The sequence below is a fragment of the Patagioenas fasciata genome, chromosome 15 (assembly GCF_037038585.1).
Source record: "Patagioenas fasciata isolate bPatFas1 chromosome 15, bPatFas1.hap1, whole genome shotgun sequence".
In the NCBI taxonomy this organism is placed as follows: domain Eukaryota; kingdom Metazoa; phylum Chordata; class Aves; order Columbiformes; family Columbidae; genus Patagioenas; species Patagioenas fasciata.
In genome coordinates this window covers 13,696,164-13,715,538 of record NC_092534.1, presented here as the reverse complement: position 1 = coordinate 13,715,538, position 19,375 = coordinate 13,696,164, and the positions used below count along the sequence as shown (strand labels likewise).

The window sequence follows — 19,375 nt, the reverse complement described above, 5'->3', positions numbered from 1 at the left end:
GTAATTGCACTTTGTTGAGCAAACCCAGCCGCTGGCGATGCATTTTCTCCATCCTCAATGCTCTCCCGTGACATTTTCCTTATTCCTTTCACTCACTCTGGACAGTCACCAAAGCACCCAGAGAGGGACAGACAAACCCAACACTCGTCCCACCCATAGAGCAAAATGCAGAATGAAAACAGAGGAGGGAAGAAAACAGAGATTGGTGTCAGGTGCCTTTCCCCAATCCATCCCCTCCCAGTTTGCCTGTGGGGGTTTGACAAAAGTGCTTTTTGGCTGACAAAATGATTACAGGGTACCGAGACAGTAAGTTGCACATGGATTTCTTTCTTGCATTTCAAGCAGGGCAAGGACACGGCTGCAAAAGCATCTGCACTTCTGGAGGGGTCACAGTGGTGGGGGAGAAGGGACATGGCAGGAGGAGGGATCTGGGGAGAGGAGGAAAGAGGGATACTTTCTGCTTGGGAAAACAAAACAAAACAAAATACAGCAAAAAAACCCCCAACGAAACAAGGAGAGAGCGGGTGGGAGTGCACACAAATGTGTGAAGCCGAAGGCAGGAGATGGTGCAGCTCCATGATGGAGCAGAGATGGGTTTGCGAGGATGCTGGTGCCGGTGTCTGGACCAGCACAAAGTGGGAAGGGGAGAAGTTGGAGCCGCTGCCCGCCCTGAGCGGGGTCAGATCCTGTGGTTTTGCTGGCGCTGGGATCATGCATGCAGCGCCGGTGAACCTCCCCAGTGGGAACACAGACCGAGTGGGGAAGAGCGAGGTGCCCTGGGCGCACTCGGGCTCCCCATGCCTGCAGGCAGCGGGTGCTGGGCATGTTGGGAGGATGAGAGGAGGATTTCAGCTCCAAACTCAATCTGTTGGAGAACTTGGACTGCTCCCCGTCGAGCTGAAAATAGCACATATGGAAGGACGCGCACGCAGTGCTGGCTGTGTCCTCATCGAGCGCTTCCTTCCTGCTGTGCCCCCACATCCCCCCCACTGGGGACAGGTCCTGGGCAAGAGATTTTTTTTCCAGCTCCTTAGAGAATCCTGATTTTGGCCAAGCTCACAGATGCAGAGCTGGAGCCCAATCCTTTCACCTTCAGCCACTTTCTGTGTTTACCACAAGGTCCGTCCAGCGCCAGCATCCCCGCTGTTATCACCTGGAGCAGCTCACGGCAGGAGCTGAGCTTTATTAGAAACAGGCATAGCGCCCCAGCCCCTCCAGCCCAGCCTTGGGCTCAGGATGGGGCGATGAGCACACACAAGCAACCAGGCAACTGTGGCAGCAGGCGGAGAACCTCCACAAACTCCCAATGTTTCTCCAGGTTTTTAATCTCCAAACTGGCGGTGGGAAAATAAAGACCTCATCCTCCTGCACAGGGGCACGTGCTGCCCAGCTGGGGTCGAGCCCCAGCCCTCGGAGGGATGGTGAACTAACAGAGCGTGCAGCAAGCTGGAGGATGGAGATAACCCTGGCAGCAAACGGAGCTGATTCCTGCAGTGGAGAAGGAAAAGAAAAAAGCCCGAGCTCCCTGCGGACATCGTGCACAGAAATAACGGGAGAGTTTTGTGGGATATCGGCTTGTGCAAAGTCCGGCTCCCTTCTCTGCTTTGAATTCCCCCTGAAGAATTGTCCGTGACAAGTACCCCTGGATGGAGGAAATACAGAGCTTCTCTAAACAAGGTTTATGGGATTGTAACTGGGGGATCTAGTAAGTGCAAAAAAGCAAATAACACCAGGTGCTGGGGAGGGATGTGCAGGCAAACTGCATGGTGCTTTGTGTACAGCAAAAGAGGATTTTTATAAGTATGCAGGTTGTCTTGTGCGCAGGGCATTCAGGGTGCACTGCATAGCCTCTATAGGATGGACTTGATGATCTTAAAGGTCTTTTTCAACCAAAATGATCCTATGATTCTAATCTATCCCCTAACCAGAGGAGTGAGAGCAGCCCCCCTGCCAACCTGGCCAGCCTTTTAGGGTATCGCCCCACAGCCATGCCCAGCAGGAGAGGTATCAGCCTGTGAAAACACATTTCTCACCCCAAACCTCCGCTCTGCCAGGTTGTTGCTTTACAACATCGACTGCTCACACTGCAGAGCCTGGCTGGGGACAGCAGCCAGACACCAGGGGACATCACTGGCTGGGCAGGGACCAAGCACAGCTGTAACACCAAAATTGCAGCCAAGCATCGCCAAAACCCCACTGAGCATCGCCAAAACCCCACCGCTTCCCGACGGCCTCTGAGGAACAGCATTAGTGAGTGTGCGGTATCAGCTCTCCTTAAACAAAGCAATTGTGGTCGCGGCAGGATCCTTATTAATTCTTTCCTCTCTTTAATTTCCATTTTTTTCTCGGTTCCCTTTCCAATTGCTCAGGTAGGGGTTGGGTAGAGGCCCCACCACTGCCAGCCTGTGTCCCTGTGGCACGGTGCCACAGGCTTTGTCACTCCATGACACGGGAACATGATGGGTGGTTGCATTTGGGGTTGATGTGGAACTCAGCAGCCAGACAACGGGGTGGGGGGACACACAGCCAGGTCCTGGCCCCATCCACCCTGGGAGGATGGAAGCAGGAAACTGCCACTTATTGAAATGGCACCATTCAGTGAAACATCCCAGTTTCTCCCCAGACATCACCCTTGGGAAAGGCAGCAGGGAAAGGGGTGGAACAGAAACCCCATAGCACCCCCAAAACCCACCCAGCAACCACCTTTCCTGCCTCTGCCAGCAGCACCCACCTCGGTCACCCATCGCTGACATACTCCCCCTGCACTCATGGGTCCCCCCATTGCCTTCATCCCCCATCACCCTAAAAAGTGCCATTTTCCCCATCACATCCCACATCCTTTGACCCTGTAGTCCCCTCTAGCACCAGCCCTACAACGCCCATCACCATTGATGCCATCGACGTGTCCCCAGATCTCAGGGGACGCTGACGTGCAGCAGCCCCTACACAGGGGACAGCGTATGGACACCATATGGCCCTGGGGGCTCCTGTGCTGCCCATTCACCCGCCGTTACGTAAGTTGCCTGGAGCCGGGACTGTTTTCATTTGTGTTGCCTACAGCGCTGCACTCTTCAACTTTATTTGCATAACAAATAATTAATAATAATTAATGACTGGGAGAACGGTGCAGATTGCCAGATTTTGCTAATTAGCAAACAAGCACCATTGCAAAAGCGATGGCAGGTGTCACGTGGCCCCGGGTCCCCACTGAGGGTGAGCTGGGGACATGATGGGGACAGTGGTCCCAAGGGACTCTCAGCCCTTTTGGGGAGGAGGAGATGACAGTGCCAGGTGTGGCAGGACAGGTAAACGGTGCTCACAGGTTTTCAGCTGGTTCCCACATGTGGGTACCTCAACAGAGCACCCAAACCCCCGATGAGCCCTGCACCATGACATCGCACAGCGTCCCACGTCCCACTCTCTCCACATCCTTATTAGAGGCTGGGACAACACTGCTTAATTGTCCAATGATGGCACTGCTCCATGCAATTAATGGGTAAACCAGCACCAACTCATTCTAGAAAAGCCTTTGCTCCGGCAGCCTTTGCTCCCCACAGCCAAATTGTGCTGGGGACATTTCTCCCCCCAGGTCCCTTGGGGTTGCGGGTTAAAAGGACCAGAGAGACCCCACTACACCAAGATATGGAGGAGTGAGGATGCGAGTGTCCAGCTGTCCTGTTCGGTGACAGTTGGGGTGTGGGGTGAGACAGCAGCCTCTGCCTGGACTCACCACCGAGGAACACTGACCCTGACGAGCAGGCAAGAGGGAAAAAGGAAAGGAAAAATGGAAAGGAAATAGAAGAAGGAGAGAAAGGAAAAGGGAAAAAAAAAAAGGGAAAAGAAAAAGGAGAGAAAGGAAAAGAGGAGGGAAAACAAAGAAAGGGAAAAAGGGAAAGGGAAAAAGGGAAAGGGAAAAAGGGAAACAGAAAAGGGGAAAGGGAAAAGGGGAAAGGGGAAAAGGGAAAGGGGAAAAGGGAAAAGGGGAAAAGGAAAAAGGGGAAAAGGGAATTTCATTATTTCATCTTTGATCTGATCAAGCACTGACTGTATCACACAACTCTGTATGAGCTGGGGCAAGTGATGGACAAAGCCCCCAGACCCCGAGCCAGCCCGTGTTGTGTGTTTTCCTCCCCAGAAAAGAAGGGCCAAGGCAGAGCAAAGCCATGTCCCGCTCCACAAAGCCCTTCAGGTCCCACTCTCTTCCCATCACCCCTGCAGCAGCCGGACCAGCCCCCGTGCCGCTCGGCATCGCTCCCACTGCCGCTCCAGACCAGCTTTACAGCACCATCGGAGCAGAGCTGTGTGTAATTATGCTTTGCTCTCCTGACTGTAATTCCTTTGCTTCACTGAATTGCTTCCCCTTCAGCACCACACATAATCCATCGCACTGTAATTATACGGGAATTTTAATATCTGATGCATTTATAAGATGCACTTAATTCATCAGCCCCTTTAAATACATTGTCATTACAGCCGTCAGCGCGGTAGGAAGGATGACTCGCTGTCAGATGGAGATTAGCTGGCCCCTGTGTGTAATGAGTTGGAGGGTGTTCTCAGCCCAGCCTAGAACTGTGCTACCAGGGTTGGGGAGCAGGACCCAACCGTGCTGGGTGTCCTGGGGGTACTCATGGTGTCAGGGCTCCTCTGTGGAAATGGGGCAGCATTCAACACCCCTTCCTCAAACAACAGAATCACCCAGATTTGGCACTTCAGAAGAGAAGGGCTTGATTCAGCCCAGGCTTATCCCTTCAGGCTGAGCACTGGGGGATCCCCAAAGGGCTCCCCAAAGTGAGGGATCTGCATTCGGATCCCTCCAAACCCATGAAGAAAGTAGCCACAACTGAAGACTCATTTTTCCTGGCATTTTTTTACGGTGGCTCCTTTCCAGCTGTGTCCTAGAAGGGAACCAAACGCCTTTGAGCCTCTCGCAGTGAGCACAATGCAATGATTTTCCCGGCCTGGGATGAGGGATGAGCTCACCAGTGTCCTCGGTTCTCCCCGGCTTCAGGGTACAGGGTCCCTGTGCCGTGCACCGCGGGTGCTGGGGCTGGTGGGGGTGCCTGGGGGGTCCCAGTGGGCTTGGTGACATGCCAGGGGTGGCTGGGCACCCCCTGGGCTCTGTCCCACCCAGCCCCAGGAGAAACACCAGCCGAGCCTGGGAACAAGGGGCAAAGGGGGAGAGGGAGAGTGGTGTCTCAGGGACCCTGCCAGGAGTCCTGGCTCTCACTGGTGGGTGACACCACATTTTTTGCACTGGGAACTCACAAGGAGGCATAGTGACATGCTGGTTCCCCATCAGACCACAGCTTCAGCACGACCTGATAGTGAGGTCTCTACCCCTGGCTCCCTGCGCTTCCCTGGGGACTCAAGCTGGGGGTAGGAAGGGTGCTGCACCCAGCCTGCTGTCCCCCGTCTCATGTCACCAGGTCATGGCGTGTGGGACAAGCTCCAGAGTTGCAGCTCCCTGCAAGGATGCTGCACCAAGCACCAGCAAGTCCCTGTACCCACATGCCAGACGCAAGCGGGGACACCGACTCTGCGGGCAGAGCACAACCTGGGCCAGGGCACCTCCAGCTGCGGGCTATTTGAGGGACTGGTAATGTCCCATCTCTCCTCCCTATCCAGTGGGACCCTGGTACCTGCTCCCCACGCGGAGTCACAGCCCCTGCCTCAGTTTCCCCATCTTCACAGCAGGGCTGTGCCCTCCGAGGAGGGTAGAGGTGAGAGGGTGGTTGGCAGACGGTGCCAGCAGGGTCTCTAACCTGACCTCTCATCTACGGTCGGGACAGGGTTCCCTCCGCTCCCCCGCCCCAACACTTCCTTCCACAGGGCGCTGACACCCCAGGGGAATTTAAGCTCCCAAGGTCACTGGACAAATCAGACTGGGAGCAGACACCCAGTCCACCCTGCCAACCATCCCCTCCAGGTCTTGGCTACCCCCTGGGACTAACCTGTCCCCTAACTGTCCCCTTCCCTCCCCCTTCTCCCCAAAATGCAGACATCCAGGGAGCTGGGCTCTGCGCTGCAGCTCTGCCGGTGGCACCGGTGGCTGAGCAGAGCAGACTGCAGCACGGCCGTTACGTAAGCCCGAACCAGGCTCCGGGGATGTAGGACACCGGGGTTATCCCCCCATCCCACACAGGGGCCGCCACCCCCACCCCAACTCGGCCCCACAGCTCACAGAGTATGAGGGGGGACCCCTCGTTGACCCAGCCCACGCTGCAAGGGGCGCAGGGGGGTTTGGGGTGGCCCCGGGGGTGGCTGTGGCCCTGCCATGGGGCAGACAGTGGTAGCATGTGGCAGCAGCAGAGGGACATAAATGTGCAGGAGGGTTGAGCTGCTGTGGGACAGGGAGTGGGGCAGGAATGGCATGGTATGGGGCTGAGAGGTGGCAGATGCTGCATTCACATCCCACTGAGTCCTTCTGGAGCCCTCAGCCGTGACTTTACCAGGGCCCAACCGCACAAAGTGAGAGCACAGGGACAGAGTTGGGTGGCCAGGTGACTCCTGGGTTGTGCCTCTCTTGGGGTGACTCAGGGAGCAGGATAAACGCAGGCAGGGAAAAGATCCCAACCCCTTTCCCAACCTGGATCCACCTGCCACGGCTACATCCCCATCCCTGCATCTCTAGAGGTTCAGCATCCCTGGGTCATCATCCCCCAGGCCAGGGAACCAGGATCAGGGCTCCCCAGAGCTGAGAACACATCTTTCCCCTGAGGGACAGCCCCAGCATCACCTGCCCCACAACCCTGCAGGGAAGCGGAGGTGAGGGACAGCACAGCCGGCATCACCTGTGCCAGTGGCACGAGAAGCGGGTGGGCAGCGCTGGCAGCACCGGGGCTGCCCGCAGGATCAAGCCCTACCCTGGCTAAAGGACTGCCAGGGGCCTGGCAGCATCCCCTGCCACGATGGGGAATGGGGACCGCAATGGGGAGAGCCCATGGCCCCCCAGCTACACGGCTTTTCTCTGGCTTTTTACCAGGCACAGTCTGGATCTGGCCATTTCTATTTGGAGGTGGGGAGAAAAAAAGCCCAGGCTAAGACTCCCAGCAATAGGAGATACCAGAACAAGGAATTAATGTTAATTAATTCATAATGACACTGAGATAGTGATAGCAGATGCTTCAGAAGTCCAACGGGGGAATCTGAACGAGCTTTGCAAAAAATCATCGCCCACCGGCAGCCCTGCCTCGCCACAAGCTGGGAACGAGGGAGGGAGCTGGGAATCGGGATTGAGCTGGGACCAAAGGACGGAGCTAGAACAATGGAACAAGCCAGGAGTGGGGAAAGAGGGGCAGTCCCAGCAAGGTGACAGGTCCATGGTCACCCATAGCTGTGGGGGCAGCACCAGCACTCTCCCAGTCACCTGGGGTATTCAAGGGGCTGGTAATGTCCCATCTCCTCATCCACATCCAGAGACCCTGGTACCTGCTCACCACAGGGAGTCACAGCCCCTGCCTCAGTTTCCCCCATCTTTCTCCCTTCTACCCCAACTCAGAAATGGGGCTGGGGTGGTGAAACACCCACTGTGCTCTGCTCCTCAGGGCGCTGGGGCTCTCTGAGCCCCTTAATGCTCATTTTTTCTCACCTTTCCTCCATTTCAGGCATGTTGGGTACAGGGCAACCAGATGGGTGGGCACTGGGGTACCTGGGGGCCCACAGGAAGGACAGAGGGACAGGTTCATGGTCTGGAACAGGTTCATGGTCTGAAACAGGGACACAGGTCCTTCACCAGTCAGTATCCCCACGCTTGGAGGATAATTCCCAGCTCCTGCAGCAAGTTGGCAGCAAGAGGAACGGGTGCAAGCCGGGCTGGTTTCCCCCTTCTCGCCCACAAGAGCCAACCCTTGCCCTGTGTTATCAAACCCAAACCACGTTGGGCCTCAGCTGAGGGGCACAGAAGAGCCTGGAAATGGGTGGGCTTGAGCCCAGGTGCCACCTCCCCAGGGCTGGGGACCCTAAAACCAGCACCAGGAAAGATGTAGCCGTGAACTCTGCAGAAACCACAGACAAACCTCTGGGCTTGGAGCCATTCACCAGTCTGGCCCCCCTGGCTGTTGGGCAGGATTCTGCTCCCCCCATGGGGATACAGCACCTGCACCCTGAGGGAACCCCCAGAATGGGGGCTAAAGGAGGTGGCCAAGGCCGCACAGGGCCTGGTGGTGGCGGAGGAGGATAGTGCGACATGGCCAGAACTGCCAACATCGCTTACATAAGGTGCCCGCTCCATGTGTCACACACCCGAGTGGTGACAGGAAAGGGGGACAGATCCATCCCCCCAGCAATCCTTCATCACGACGGCGCTCTTGCTCTTTGTAGAGACAGCATCCTCAAAAAACTGCTACCTCGTCCCCTTTTCCCCCTGGCACAGAGGTTGGATGAGGTTCCCGTGTCTCTCAAGCACATTTACACCCCAAAACCTGATGCTGAGTGGGGAGAAAATGTCAAGTTTAAGCTCGCCATGCAGTTTCCCTGACAGCTCCTCCAAAGTTTATCCACAGCAGGGAGAGAGGGGGGAACCCACGGCAAACAGCGGCCGTGCCTGGAGCATCACGAAGCATCACGGCACCATGCGGCCGGGGAACCGCTGCCATCCCACCCCGGTGGGTCCCAGGGGACTCACCGTATCCCCCGGGGTCATCTCAGGGCTCAGAAAAAAATCCTCCTTGACTTCGCAGGTACAGCAAGTCTTTCGGGTAAAGAGCAAGAGAGGCAATACAGGATTTCAAAGTATGTCACCGATCAGAGGCAAGAAATAAAGTGGCCTTTAAGGTGCCTTCCCCAGCAAAACCATTGTTTCATTAAGCCTCTCCAGTGTGTTCAGGCATAGTCGCTGTTATTCCAGGCCTGAAAGGAGCAGGCGAGGATTTCTAATATTATTATTTTTTTTTTGTAAAGTCTTGTTTTCATTATTTTCTGGTAGCTTCATTGCTTTGTGCTCACACAAAGGGAATTTCACCTGCTGTTCAGAACAAAAGGCCTCGGAAAGTTTTGCAGAGAAGGGCACGAGGGGAAGAAGCTTTACAGAAGCAAAACGCGCTGTTGCAGGGTTTGTTTTGGTGGGGTTTTTTGTATAGGTTTTGGGGTTTTTTCTATTGCGAGCTATGAAACAACCCCAGCTCTTTGGTGCCTGCAGGAGACCCAGCACCAGCACGTGTCCCCTGTCCCCACCGGTGTCACTCCCAGGCTGGGAAGTCTCTCAGCTCTTTATGAGATTGGGGTAGATTTGGGGTGCAGAGGGGGGCTGTGGGAAGGCAATGGGTCGCTTCCCATCTTTTCTTAGACACAAGCAAAACCATCGCCACGCTTTCTAAGAACAGGAAAGAAAAGATCCAGCCCTCGATTGCCAACACCACTGCAAAACAGGTGGTTCAAAATCACAAGAGCAGGGGGAAGAAAAACCCATTTTTGGTGATTTTGTGCTCATATTTGCTGCAAAACCGTCCGGGAACGAATGCTGCTAAATACGCACCATCTTCCCTCTAACACTCTTTGCTCTATAATTAAGAGAGACTTCTAAAAATACAAATAGCCTCCAGCACCCAGTGAAGGCATGCAGGTGCTCCTAACTGGAGGCACTTTAGTACAGCTCATTTTCTGGACAATTTTTACTCGCCTGGCTCCCGCTCAGCGCCGATACTATTACAGTGATGCAATTATGCTGCTGCTGCTGCTGTCGGCTCCGGCTTGCTTCGCTTTTTCCCCCCCCTGCATTTTGCAGTTTGCCTTCGAAGCACATTTTACCCCAACAAGTGCCCGGGCTCAGCCCAGGCATGACCCATAGTACGGGCAGATGGGGATCGGGGTGGGGAGGTCACACAAGCGTGCATCGCACGCAGGTGTGTATACATATATATGCACATGCATAGGGGCATAACCCCGCATGGGTATGGCCAGAAGAAAAATCCAATGTGCGAAAGTTTTGGCCAAGAAAGCGAGCGGGCTGGGGGAAGCGAGCGGGAGCCCCGCACAGCACCGGCGCTCCCCGAAAAGCAGCAGCAAACCCTCGCCACACAGGGAGGGGACCCACGGCATTGGCACGGTGACACCGGTCAGCTTTGCAAAATCCACCCCCCACCAAACCTGGCATTTCGGGTGCAGGGCTGAGGGTGGGGGGGAACTTCAACAGCAAAGCTGCTGCTGCGAAACTTCCCCGTCTTATTTCTCCATTAGGGCTGCAATAGGTGGAAGTGATTGACTCACTATGAGACTGCTGTTTTTGCCTCTGACTTGGGATTAAGACGGAGCCGGAGAAGCTGTGGTGCCGTCACTTACCTCTCACTGCATCCAGCCCCCCCCCGGCCGTGGGGCTGCGGGTCCTGGAGAGTTAGCTGGCGAGGGACCCCAGATCCATTCGGGTTTCTCCCAGGACCGACGTTCGGCTGCTGCTTCTTAGGCACAGACCCAACCCCTCCATTTCAACCACAGGGAAAAAATATATCTTCTTCCAAAAGAAATAAAATACAAATTAAAAAAAAAAAGGGGGGGGAGTTTGGAAAAAAAAAAAAGAAAAAAAAGGACCAAACCCAACACCTTTTTTTTCTTGGTTCAGTTTCCTCCTGAAGCAAAAAAAAAATAGATAAATCCCAGTGACCAAGAGATCCAGACTCAGGTGAATTTAGCTTCAAACTCCCTCTGCGCTTTCAGAGCCTTCACCCTCAAATGGGCTCTGGAAGATGCTGGGGGACCCATTGTCGCCAAAGTGTCATCAAATATCCTCGGGGCTCAACTCCGCTCCTGCCCGGGGAGGGTGCGCGTCTTCCCGGCTGGCTGCCTGCGGTGGAGTTGGCAGGGACCTGCCTGTTTCAGCTCAGCGTGGAGGGTGGGTGGGTGGGTTGGTTGGTGTGGGTTGGTTTTCTATTTTTTTTTTCTCGCTGCTATTGGTTTTCTCGCTATCTGATCCGGAGCGAGCGCTGCAGCTCGCCGCTTCCCTGCCTTTTTTCTTTCCACCACTCCCCCCCCCCCGCCTCAGTTCCCAGCCTTTTTGACAGGGAATGAAACACAGACACCCAGTGAGACAAGCTCCGGCTTCTACAAAGCTCCACTCCCTCCTACCGCCTTTGTCCGTGAACAGCAACTCCTCCAACTCTGCCCGTAGACACCAGAGAATCTCCGCATCAGCACTTTCCTAATGGCTGCTTCGCCCGAGTCCTTCGGCCCTTCTTCTTCCTCTTCTCCACCTTGATGGCTTCCGCTTGCTTTTTTCTCTAGCCCGGTCCTGGCTCCGACAGCCACAACCATGATGAAGTGGCAGCCCTTTCCCGGCGGATCCCGCTCATCTCCCCCCGGCACCGGTTGCTGCGGTTGGGGGGTTGTGGCCCCCGCAGTCCATCACCGGCCCTTCTGGGCACCTTCCATGAAAAATCGATGGTGGGGACTGTGTCCCTGGAGGCTTCGCTCCACTTTGGACTGGTTTATGGGGTCTGTGTGCAGAGAGGAGTCAGGGGCAGAGGGAGGGTTGGGCATTGAAGCCACTTTTTATTGCGGGTGGGGATTTTTTTTTTCCTTAAGCTTGATTGGAGTCCAAGTTTATTTCTTGGTGGTGAGCATTATTTTAAACCTTTGGGAGGCTTTGGGTGTCTCCAGGTCACCCTGTCCTAATAACAGCGAGGCCTTTTTAGAGAGGGTTGACGTGAAAGCCTGCTCCATCAGCTTTTCCCCCGCCACAGAGGGGAGCGGGTGGCAGAGGGGACGCTGCAGTGGGCTCACAACCCTGCTGGCTTCCAGCCAGAGAAAGATGCAAACCAGCCACCATCTGTAATTTTTGCTAGACTTCCTCCACACTTGGTTGCCCACAAGATCCCAGGGCTGCTGTCTGCTCCTTTTTGAGGATTCACACACACACACAAAAAAATATCACAGCCAGGAGATCTCCAGGCTCAACACCGCTCAGCTTGGCTGTCACACAGCCAACAGGTGACATGAAAACTATAAAAGGTCAAATAAAAACCATAAAGCTCGCCAGTATATTAAGAAGCTGCCTCCCCACCTGCCCCATCTCCCTTTCACATCACCTCCCACCCCTTCCCAGCCTTCGCTTCACTCTTCGCCATCTCCCACCACAGGTTTGGGACTGGTGATCCCTCCCTCTTCCCTTCAGCAGCATCTCTGAGCAGTGACCCTCCTCATCCCCAGCTCCCATCCTCTCCCCACCACGGTGATGAAGCATCGTGCTTCCCCTCACCATTCCCAAACACCAGAGCATCTCAGGGCGATGCTCACAGCACTGCCTCCTCTCCCTGTTGGCCTGTCCCATCTCACCCACCCCACAAATACTGGATTTTAACCAACACTGGGTGTAAAGTGCTGCAGAACCCCAAAACACTGCTCTCTTCTACCTATCAGGCACTCCTTTGCACCCTGGATTCCTCCTCTCCTGCCCCCCACACTGCTCATCACTCATGGGAACCTTTCCAAATCCCACCCCCCACGTCAATGCCCAGCCCCAGGCTCCCCGCACCTGGCCCCATAGCTCCCTCCAGCAATAAATATAATTAACATGCTGGGCAGCCCGGAAATTGGCTGCAGGGCTGGGGCAGCACTGGCCATGGGCCAGGGCCGGGCAGGGAGGCACTTTTCAGGGCCGGGGGAACAGCTGTGGGGACCCCTGTCCCGTCCCTGTCTCACCTGCTGCACCCCAACACAGTGCTCTGATGGTGCCAGTTTGGAGCTGCGTGGGCAGAGTGTCACTCCAGCAAAGTGGCAACTGGGAGATGTTTGAGGCTTGTATGGAAGGGGAGACATGGGCACCCTGGGGCGCCGCAGCCCTTGGGGATGGCAGAAGGGAGCTGGGCAGCCCAAACTGCTGAGGCTCATGTTCTCGTCACCCTGCCATGCTGGTGGCTCACCCCTCACTCCCCAGTTTGCTATGGGAAATGCAAATAAAATACCCTGGGATTTCCATCCTGGCAAGACTTGGGATTCACTCAACCCACCAGGGGGACAGAGAGGATCCCCATGTTTTTGCCATCGACTCTGGGCACTGGGGAGAACTGTGGGGAAGCCCGTCACCCTCAGCACAGTCTGTGGGTGCAGGACTGCAGCCCCAAGGAGCCCCATGACCCAGGGGGGTCTTGCCTGGGGAACAGCTCCGGTCAGGATCTGTCCTCACCCTGCAGCCAGACCAGCCTTGGCAGTTTGCTCAAGAGCTGTTGAAGCAAGTAAAGGAGGGCGAAAGGGTGAAACAGGGAGGGGGGTGCGCCCCAGCGGGGTCTCCAGCGGGTCTCTTCCTGCAGCGCGACTGCGCAGGGCTGCGAGCATCTCAGCGCAGAGCCATTAGGGCTAATTTAATCAAGACGGATGGCCCGATTGGAGGGCTGCCGCCCATAAATCCCGCACTCGCGCTGCATTAGTGTCAGGGCTCCTGGAGGAAGAGGCCAAGGGGGAGGCGAGGGAGGAGCAGGGCTAGGGAAACCTGCTAAGTCACCCATCGCACAGGGCTGCTCAAACAAGGGGCCACCAGCATGGCGTGATCCCCATCCTGTGGTGAGCAGTCTGGCCCTGGGACACAACCTGCCATCCTCCAGACCCTACAAAAACTCCACAGCTGGAGAGGACGGGATTTCAAGCAACCTGGTTTTGCTGAACCCCAAAAGGTGCGGGGTTGTTCACAAATCCCGCATGCCAAAGCAAGGGTTTGTCCCTGTGGGAATCTCCCCTGCTTGGTTCAGGGGGTTTTGCAGCAGAAGGTAGATGGGGTGCTAGGAGATATAGGCTTCAAGGCCCACAGTAGATCTCAATACGCCAAGACCCAAAAATACAAGCTGAGAAAGACCCAAGGCTGATGGATGCAGCATCCCCCTCAGAATCCAGACGAAACACCCCAAACTCAAGCCATGCCAGCCTGCCGTGGGGCTGCAGAACACCCCCGTGGGATGCCAGCTCCACTCTCCCAGCTCCCTTCCCACCTCTGCTCCTAAAAAGGTCATTTTTTGACTCTGAGTGATGACCCAAACCAGCCATGTTCCCCTGTTCCCATGCATTGAGAAACACACATGCCACTGTGCCACATGAGCCGAGTCAGGAAATAAGCTCTCATCTATCAAAGTTAAAAATAGCCATTATCTGTGCCATTAACACGCGTTACCCCTGACTCTCCGGCTGGCCGAGCTGGCTCCGATCTCACCACCTGCCCACCGAGGCCACCAGGCTCACGACCGAAAAATCAGCCACGGGGAAGGGACCGGTCGGCTGCTGCCATCTGCTCCGGGCACCGGCATCGCTGTCGGCGTGGGATGCCGGCTCTGCCAGGCCACGCTGTTGGCTGGTGCGGCGATGCGAAGGGCCAAGTCCTGGTGGGTTTCGGGAAGACAACGGGCCAGGGGATGCGGCGGATGGATGGGAGGACAGCATGGGTTTGTGAGCATGACTCTCACCCCCAGAGCTCTCACCGAGGCTCCATGGTCTCCCAGCAGGGGAGAAAACAGGGGTGCTGGCACGGTGCAGAAGAAAATGTACTTGTGTGATGAGGATGTGGGTTACCAGGGGGATCTCAGCCTGGGAGAGTGACTGAGGACATCAAGGATGATGAAAAGATGGATGCTCACACCAAGTCTCCGTGTTCGGTGCATCTCGAGGATTATGCCAGCAGCCAGTTAGCAGGCAGCATGACTGAAATAGCTCAGGGAAGCTGAACTCCATGCACAAGGAGCAATGAACCATTGCACTGCCATAGATTTATCTGGAAAAAGGAGACCGCGCATCCCTGTGCACCTCTGGGTTCTGGCTGTGCTTCAGGGAGGGCAGGGAGGGAGCCAGCTGCCGGCAGGAGGAGCACGGCGGCTGAGGCCAGCGCTTGTCCTGCTTTCATGAGACCATATGCAAGGTCCTGGAGACCAGAAGGTGCTGATGGGGACAAGAATCAGCCGCTGCCATGCAGGGGTGCAGAGTAGATCTTCGCAGGCTGGGTGCGAGCAGCACCATGTCCAGCAGGTCCAGCTCCCTGAGCTCAGCACCTTTGCATCCAGCTTCCCAGAAAATAAAAGCAAAGGCAGGATTGGGCCTGAGGAACCACCAGCCAGGAGCACCAGCCCATCCCATGAAAAGCCATGGAGCAGGTGAGCCATTTCTCCCCCTAAACAGCTGGCACAGGGGAAAAAAAGACATTTGTATTTCTGCCAGCCAACAAAATGAGACGCCACTTGTAGCCAGTGAAACTCTGCAGATTTTGCTAATAAAGGATTGCTCCGTCCAGCTTCCAGCTGGATTCCAGCCCCAGCCACAACGCAGACACTGCCAGCATCGGCTGTCGCATCCCAGCGCTGGTGTCCCTAAGCCCCGTGACACGCTGCGGGTTCAGGCTCACTGCAAACTCACGCACTGCCCCGTGGCAGGGACACAGCTCCCGTGCTGAGCTTTGCTCCCACCCTGTGTTTGCCAGGAGGACCGTGCTGCTGGGATTGCACCGCGTCCCTCGGGAGGCTGCAAGACATCTCAGGAAATTTTCCCTTTCTATTCATCTTAATTTCACCCATTAGAGCTTGTTTCGGCAGGGTCCCCAGGGAATATCGCTCCCCACCATCCTCCTCTGACTCTTCCTCTACTTCTCTCCTCCTTCACACACACACTGCTTGCCTCAGGGAGGATGGTCCTTGCTCCATCACAAGCAACGCTGGCCCAGACAGTCATATCCTCCATAAAACATGACCCTACCCCACCCTAGGTATAGCATGTACATTTTCCACGTGGTCGTGATAGTCTTTTTTTAGGACTTCAAAGGTGCTGACCCTGCCTCACCACATGCAAAGAGGTTGAGCCCAGGTCTGTGGGACAAATACTTCGGGAGAAGTTGGTCAGGACATCACACCACAGCCCAAGGTGGGAGCCTGGTCCTTATCTGCAGTGGAAAAGCGTAAAAAGAGTCAGTTTGGGAAAACCCTGTGCCCTCAGCATGACACCACCCCGAGATCAGGACAGAGACTATGTCATGCTGCAATCCTGCCCAGAAAATATAGGACAATGCAGTAGGCAAGAAGCACATCTGCTGCTGTTTTGACCTACGGTGTTTGGGGGCAGGATTTGGGGTAGCAGATGGGATTTCCTAGACCTTGTGCATAAGCCCAGCGCTAGCTCCACGTCCTGGACCAACTGGGATGAGCACAGCTTTGTTTTTTTTACCACGGGATACTCCAAAAGGAACAGCAAAGGGAAGCTCTCCTGGCCTCATGGCAGCCAGGAGAAACCTTCAATCCCCTTTCTGCTCTCCTCACTCCTCCACCAGTGCCCCGTTCCCCTCTCCCTCACCCCCAGGGTGGATTATTTAGGGACAGGGAGGAGGAAAGAGCATCAGCGACCAGCAGATCAATGGCTGCTCATAGCAGAGCCCATGGGGGCTGGACATCCCAGGGGCCAGACAGGTTCGTCGTGTAAGCCAAAGCCTTCCCCAAAGGGCTCAATGCAACCAAAGGGCGCAGCCGGCTTCTTACATAAATGACCTCAGGGCAGCGCCTCCGAGACCACTGTACCAGAGAGCAGATGCTCTGAGGCAAAATCCACCCCATCCCCAGCAGACGTCACCTAATCAGCATGTTGGCTCCCTCCCAAGACAGTCTTGGGGCACACAGTAAATATCTTACATAAGCATCTCTGGCCTGGGGTCAGAACCAGTTCAGCTTTAATATACAATGATGTCCTCCTGGACAGAGGCACCAGGGGTGACCCCAGGGGCCAGAAGGGGCTTTTGCCAGCATGGACCTGTTATACAGTTGTAGGAGCCCATCTCCACAGCTTCACCAGAGGAGGTTCCAGGAGGAACCCTGGTGTCTGGAGAAGAACCGTGCACCCCCAATGGTGAAAAAGGACAGAAGAGGGGGTCAAAATGACAAGTCACACCTACCCTCAACTTATTTGTCCTCCAGGACTTGGTAGCTGGGTACGTAGCTGGAGAGAGCTTGGAGGGCCCAGTACCCCTTCATAGCAAGGCTAGTCCTTCCAGCCATCACTGGCCCAACCTTAAGCACCAAACCAGGACTCACTCTTACCACTTGGGAAGTGTCAGGTCTCAATTCTGCTGCAGGTTAACCCCCTAAATTTCTCAGCACAAGAGACATCCTTCATTTTCATCGTGAACAGCATCCTGGAGCCCACTGGGGCTGCGGAGTGGGAGAGCTCATGGACAGACAGAGCCAGGCTGCAGAGGATGGACAACCCGTGAGCACCTAAACCATCAGCACTGGTCTTTCCTCCAGGCTGCTCCATGAGGTGGAAACTGAGGCAAGGGCTGTGCTGGCAGATGTTAATTCTCTTTTCAATGCTTTCCCTCTGGCCTCACATCTCCAGGGTGTTTAGAATGTGTTCGTACAGGGTTCTTGGTTTAGAAAAAAGAGCAGACTTGAGCCCCTCTATTGCCTTTACCTGCCAGCACCAGGCTTAGGGGACTTGTCCATCCATAGGACATCACCTTTCTGCCAAAGCAGATCACACAGGAGCATGGCGGGTTCAGACAGCAGCAGGAGGGGAATGCTCACATGCGCAGGGAGCAGACAGGACATGACCTGTCCCAGCATCCCTGCTCATCTCCGACAGGTCACTTCAGCACTGCAGCCAGCCACAACCCGTCCCCAACTCTCACAAAAGGTGTTTCACATCAACCCTCACTGCTAAATAATGAGAGAAGAGGAAAGTCCTCCCTCTGCCACAGCAGCGTGGGCCTTAAATTTTGTCCCGATGGGTTAGGAGCTTGGCTGTCACCAGATACATACACACACGTGAAAGCAGAAATGTATATATAATATGTTCTTCCCTAAGGACTGCAACCAGCAGGCTAGGGCTGCCCCTGCACCAGGCGCTCCGCACTTCTCAAAGATGCTTCTTTATATTTTCTTGGCTATTTTTACCCTCTTTCTCCATCCATTCTGGATGATAAAAGACAAAGCAGCAAAGGACTTCCCAGAGCCCAGGCTCAAGACCCCTCACCTCCCTTGGTGCAGGGGAGATTCCCAGTGTAAATTTTTATGTTGCTTAGCAGGTATCAAACTGTGCCTCTCCCCAGGGGATCTTCCACCTCTACTCCATTAAAGAAAAGTAAGAAGTGTTTTAAAACCCCAATGTTTAACAAGGCAGCTGCAGGGAGGCTACTTGACTGATTGAGTTTTTACCTGGCCCTTACAGACAAGCTACAGTACTTAACATAGAAATGAGGTTTAGTCACAGCAAGGCATGTGGGATTAGAGTCAGCTGGAAAAACCTCTGATGGAACCACGTTCCTCCAGAATATGCACTCTTGTCAAAATTGAAATGCTTTGTAAGATTGAATAGGTTTAGCCAGAAGTTCATTTTCTGGAGAAAATAAGTTGAACGAAAAATGTGCTTTTTCTTTGAGCCATACTGGTGTGTATGTTGTTAGGGAGGTTTTGGTTTGTTTGCTTACGGATTCTTTGTTCAGTTGTTTTGTTTGCTTTTTGTTTCTTTGGGTTTGTGGGGGGTTTTTTTGTTTGGTTGGTTTTAAAGGTCTACATTACTCGGGAATTAACCATTTTCTCTCTGATTACAAATTCACCCAAACTCAGGAATTCCCCCCTCCCTGCTGCCTCACAAGCTGGGAGACATGAAGACATTAATGTCTCCACGAGAGATGTTTGCCCCTGGACTCTAAGGCCAGCATGACTCAATAAAAACACGCTATTGAAAGCCACCTGGAGTGAGCCTGGGGAGGCAAGGAAAGCCCAGCAGGACCCAATCAAGCAGCGTAATTGCAAATACAGTGATGAATTTTAAGAAAAATTTTTTCACATAAAATGTTTTTGGGCATTGGAACAGGCTGCCCAGGACAGTGGTAGAGTCACCATCCCTGGAGGGGTTGAACAGACACGGAGATGAGGTTCTCAGGGACATGTGGCAGTGCCAGGATTGGTTTAATGGTTGGACTCAATGATCTTGAGGAGCTTTTCCAACCAAAATGATTCTAAGATTCTACAGCACAAACATCAGCCCATATTACAGCAAAACGCATTCCCCAGGCCATGGAGGAGCCGCACGATATACAAGAGGGTTTTTTTGGGGGGAAAAAAAACCAAGAACCCATGATCCAAGGGAGCAAATTCCCAGTTACCCACTCACTGCTGTTCAAAACCAAGGAGGGTTTGTGCTGGATCTCAGGCTGGTCGGTGGCCACGAACCCTCTGACCACTGTAAGCCCAGCTGTGTGCCCAGCCATCCAAATCAAGCTGTATTGGGGTTTGTTTTTGTTCCCCCCTCCCCTTGCTTTGGGATGAGAGGACCTTTATAAATGATTTCCGCTTAATCTCGTTGCCAAGCGGACGTTGCTGGGTTCTGCCACCACATCATGCTCTGAAGACAGAGTTTTTTGCCCGGGCTTAAAAAGAACATTGTTTGCAGAACAGAGCGAACAACACGTGAAAAGGAGAAGGAAAAAAAA

The 19,375-nt window shown here is 54.5% G+C and overlaps 1 protein-coding gene across 2 annotated transcripts in view; it reads right to left on the bottom strand.

Annotated features, from left to right (window-relative positions):
• The window catches only part of LOC136108785 (ATP-sensitive inward rectifier potassium channel 12), a 32,438-nt gene extending 21,509 nt beyond the window's left edge, over nucleotides 1-10,929 (bottom strand). Inside the window, exons 1-2 of one of the 2 annotated variants that reach the window (XM_065850907.2) lie at nucleotides 10,534-10,929; nucleotides 10,276-10,444 (exon numbers count right to left, since the gene is read on the bottom strand). The gene's annotated coding sequence lies outside the window, so the exon portion shown is untranslated. Of the gene's footprint in view, nucleotides 1-10,275 lie in introns of both variants that reach the window. The other variant, XM_071815118.1, reaches the window with a different exon arrangement.
• Nucleotides 10,930-19,375: the final 8,446 nt, after the last annotated feature.